The following is a 5,341-nucleotide window of genomic DNA, read 5'->3' on the forward strand; positions in this document are numbered from 1 at the left end:
TAAGAGACTACTGAGTAACAAGTGCCTTGCTTTTAAGCATGCTGGCAACTTTGGTTATCCAGTAGCCATTGTTTTAAATTATGAGAGAAATTTAAAAAGTCAGGTCGGTGTGAAAGCCCCCTGAGAGCTTCAATAGGAATTTATAGGAATGCTCAATATAATATAGTTTGTAAGAGTTTACTTGAAGGTTGGATTTTTTATCATTACTCATTAATTTCTTGATTTTTAGACAGAAAACATCTATAAAGTGACATTTTATTTGCAAGTTACCTACAAATGTTCAATATTTCTGTCTGTGACCCATTCAGATTCATCTTACACATAGATACACACCACCTCTCATGCCGTAAAAAGAAAGAAAAGAAGCGACAGCATTCATAAAATGGACAACTTCCCCCATAGTCATCTATATTGGTGTCAACAAAAGCCTGATTCTCTGCAGCAGCTCTCACCAGCTATTCCAGTGTGTTCCCCGCGTAATCCTTCTCTGGAACTGGATTTAGGCAGTTCTCTCTATGTTATGACTTCTCATGCATCCTTATCTATAAGACCTTGGTTACCATAGTTACAGGCATGGGTAGGATTGTACACATCTGGTGACTCTCGGTCATAATATAAGCTAAAAAAAAAAAAAAAGTGAACCATTCTCTAAAACTGCGAGGTCTGTATGACCTGACCCCGCGCAGTGTCACACATGGTTAACAGCCGTGCTGCAGAGCGGCGGTGTGTGCTGCGCTGCAAGAGCGAGCACAAGCCCCGCAATAAGTTTTAAAAACACACATTTACCTACCGAGGTGTCTAACATGGAGGCTCTGACACCGGGAGCAGCAGACTGTGGATGAGATGTGACAGATCCATTTCATCAGCCTTAACGGCGGCTAGCGGCACATAAAGGTGAACTCGTCTCCTGGCAATGAGAAAAGAGTCGATTGCCTTTTTTCAGCAAGGTGAAAAACATACATGCTAACCTTTGTGTAAACTGGTATATGAGCCATACTGCAGTTAGACTATAGTGTTGACTTGACTTGGTTTACTCAACTTTATTTGCCCAACCTTCACTCCTGCCTTTGTCTCTTCTGAAATGACTGTAGTCTACAGTATATATGATGACAAATTCAAAATATAAGTCATCTATCTGCTTCCTGCTTCTTTGAAGTGAAGATTTCCTTCTTGACTTTCTTCTTTTCTCTTCGTTCTATATCACAGTCAACAGGATTTCATTAGGAACATCTGGAGACGTCATTTGAGAGATGTGACGGGCATTTTTTCTTGTTTTTCATCAGAGGTTTTCAACTGTAATCAGTGTTTAAAGGGACAACGAGGAGTTTCTATTTGGTTATAAAAAAGTCTCACGTTAATGTGGATGAATCTACGCTACCCACACTTGTTAATGGCTCCATTTTCGATAAATATATCGTTTTGTCTCTATCGTTATTTTGTTATTTTAATTAATGGTGGAAATGCTGGTCGAGCCGACCAGCGTTTCCTTACTTTCGGTTTTGCGGACGCTCATGAGAATAACGCCGCCGAATCGCCGTTTATGGTCGGAACTACGACGGTATCTGAACCTCTTTGAACCTCTGACTTTAATTCTTGATGAATGAAAACATGAGTCTGTCTTGCGCCGGTCGAAGAATTCTACGGTGCGCGCGGAGGCTCATAAATGTAGTGTGAAAACGCTTCGCTTTTCCAAAACTCCTCATTGTCCCTTTAAACCATATTCTTCACGATATTTTATCAGTGCATCAAGAATTTATTTACACGCTAAATCTAAACACTAGAAAAGGGGTGTCACTCTCTCAGCCTGTTTGTCCTCTTCCCTGTGGTCCCACATTAATTGCCTTTGTCTGTGAGAGTCTGAACAACAGCAGATTTAACGAGACGGGACTCGCTTCTTTACTAGTGTCTGAACCCAAGCTTAGTGTCATAATGGCAATTACCACCTGCCATAGTTATGTGAGACAGCTGGCAGTCTCTCTGGGCCCTTACACACACACACAAACACAAACCAACCAATGTGCACCAATATTATCACCAATGCCTCCCATGTTTCTGTGTGTCTCATTTCCGGGGATCACTGATGTGGCTGGCGAGGTGTCCGTTCACAATAAGGCTGTCAGACACCGACGCTGTGGACTGCACCAAAGCCTTTTCTCTGGTAATACAAGGTGTGTCTGGTCTGTTAACACTTACCCTTGTTTCATACTGTCACCGTCTTCTCTGCTGTAGAGATAATGGGGAGCTGCTGTGAGGTGGAGGGAATAAATGAAAGCCTGGCCTCTCTCTACACACGGGGTGTGCTTTCTAAAGTAGTTCAGAGTGTTTGGAGCTGACCAGGCGCAGTGAAGCACGGATGGGATTTGGGAGCACACAATAAACCCGTCCACTTTCATTGCAAAAGCTAACTCAAGCCTCCTCTCCTTGTGAGCAAAACACACAGAAATACAAGCTGTTAGGATGGGCACAGGGGTGTAGTTAAGAATTATAGGGCCTTTTGGAGGACACTCCAGGTTACTACTGGAAGCTTCCAGTCTTTTCCCCAATGTGTTACAACACTAAAACATGCGTGACGGATCGCAAAAAAAAAACAACAGCTTGAGCTATTTTGCAGTAAATAAAGTTCATGTTATATGCAGCTAAACATATAGCAACATAAAGCTAAATATAAGTGCAAGTCCATTTAAACACAGTATTTTATGTTTTCAAAAATATTGGCACAATCATTATGATTGGGATGTGCAAAGGGGAGGTACTGTATGAAACTCAAAAGGGCTTATATGAAAACCTCACCCATGAAGAACATAATTCAAAAACCAAATTTGTTACAAGTAAAGACAAAGAAATAAGGAATAATTAGATGTTAATGAAAAATAAGTAGAAAAAAGTTGTAATGAATGGCAATAATGAAATGCAAAACAATAATGATACATGTAATAATGAGAAGAAAAAGACATGACAATAATTAAACAACATAATTATAGATGTCTTATAAAGCTAAATATAAGTGCAAGTTCATTTAAACACAGTATTTTATGTTTTCAAAAATATTGGCACAGAATCCCTTTGGAGCAACGCCACCTGTAACTCTGTATATACGGCATATTGCAAACATACACATGAATAAACTTGCATGGTTATTGCTGCATTGGGAAACCTGCTGCATTGGACAACGGTTCATGGAGGCAAGAGTGGCCTTTGGCAGTGCCACGGGGAATACTCAATAATGACAGGACGGAGAACATTGGAGCATGGAGGGGAGTAGATAAAGAGCTGTGGGAGCGAAGGGTGGAAGGGTGGAAGGGAGGCTGGCTACCTGTAGTCTCATTTCTCCTCGTCCTCCCCCTCCCTCCCTCCCTTTCTCCTTTTCAGAAAGCACTCTTGCTCCCAAGTTGACAGCTAAGGTCAGAAAAAAACACACAGCAAAGAGCTCTCCATGCAGCAGTCAGGCGAAAGGCCCATGAAATCAACACAAACACATGAATGAAACACTGGGAACTTGAAATGAGTTAAAGCAAGGCAGCCTTTGAAAACCAAGCGAGAGAGATGGAGAGAGAGAGAAGGGGGAGGTGGGGAGGTGGGGAGGGGGGGGATACAGAGAGGGTGACAGAGCAAATCAGCAGGTTGAGACTCACAATGTGTGAAACGGCTGATTCCATTAGCTGCATGTGCGCTGCAATCAGGTGGAGTTTGAACTGCGGTATTTGATAAAAGTGGCTGAGGGCCAGTGAATAGAACTGCCCCTGAATACGTTTCTGTGAAGTTGGTGATGCATTGTGTTCCAACCATTTCTCTTTTTTTCCCCATCTGTACCTGTGTATGTGTGTGTGCGAGTGTGTGTATTTGTGTGTGTGTGTGGGTGTGTGCACTCCTTTCATGGTTGGTGGAACAAGTAAATGGAGTTTGTGCCACAAGACAAACACAGTGTAAGAGCTGTTGCCTTGAACTGGAATTTGTTCAATACAAGAGTCCATCAGTATTTTTGCAGAATTGTCTCCACCGGGAAAAAAAAAACAACAACAATGTTTGCTTAAGTCTGATCTATGATCGTCATAAATGACACAGGAGCAAAAGTGCATTAAATCAAAGTAACTGTTTCAAACTGTTGCTAAAGAATGTGGCCGTCAACAGCAAAAGCGACTGCATATACAGTGGGGGGATACATCAAGGTGTATTTAATGAAAGTGAATTGAGTATCGCTTGCAAAGGGAATACAATTCTTTCTTCACATTTGCAGCAACTACACAAGGAAAAGATGAGTGCTATTCAAAGATTTTATTTTATTGTATTTTTTTTTTTATCTTTCTCACTCTATTCACCATCTCCTACATTTTTTATGCAGTGACCTATAGGATTATTGTGAACACACCCACTTCACAGAAAGGCAATATTGAGTCATGGCTACTGATCACCAATTTATAAGACCTATTTATTATTCTCACACATTCAGATGCCAAAGACATGTACATCTGATACATGACTCAGATTACTCAGTTACTTCCAGTATGCCACACAGCTCTAAGTGCTGTGTTCATACCACCACTTGACTACACTAACACATCAGCTGCAGTATGAACTGAAAATATAAAGTAGCAGAGTGAACCAATCCTATCTGTCCCCCATATTTCAATCACAGCACCACAATATGATTTTTTTGAAGGTGCTGCAAAAACATTTAGTCATTTCTTGGTTTTTATCACAGCAGTGTCTGACCTCCATCCTAACATAGACACTAAACAGGATTCATACTGTATTAGCTTCTATCCAGCCCGTGGAGAGAAAATGAGAAATGAAATAGGACAGTTAATTAATGAACAAATCCAAATTAAAATGTAGAAGTGGGGATTTGTGAAAAGGAAGGGGTTGGAAAAGTATGAGCTGTGTTATTCTGCGATGCACCATTCAGAATTTCAAGAAAATGCAGTTTGCAGTTGTCCTCTCCTTTAGCTTTACCTCTGCCTTCTGTTTTCCACTTCCTTATGTTTGCTGTCTGACCTGTGGCCTTTGCTTCCATCTCTTCCTCACTCATGCAAAAAAAAATAACCTCAAAAGGAGAAAAGTGTCAGGTAGCAATTCAATGCGTTTAACTTCAAAAGTCACAATGGGCATCGAGCGAAAAGTTCCAGCCTGGTTCATTTAGGGCGTATGAAAGTCCGAACCATCAAAAAAAGAAAAGAAAAATCTTCCACACATGGTTTTGTTTGGTCTGGACAGAGACCACCTCTTTAGTGTGACCAAATTTTGGGTCTTTGGTGCTGGACCAATTGCTTTCAAACCTGCAAATTTGGTTTGGATCAAATGGGAGAGTCAGACAGTCCGGACAAAGCGAGGTTTGTGTGAAAGC

Source organism: Trachurus japonicus, chromosome 14, assembly GCF_045865225.1.
Source record: "Trachurus japonicus isolate A0001 chromosome 14, Traja_1.0".
In the NCBI taxonomy this organism is placed as follows: domain Eukaryota; kingdom Metazoa; phylum Chordata; class Actinopteri; order Carangiformes; family Carangidae; genus Trachurus; species Trachurus japonicus.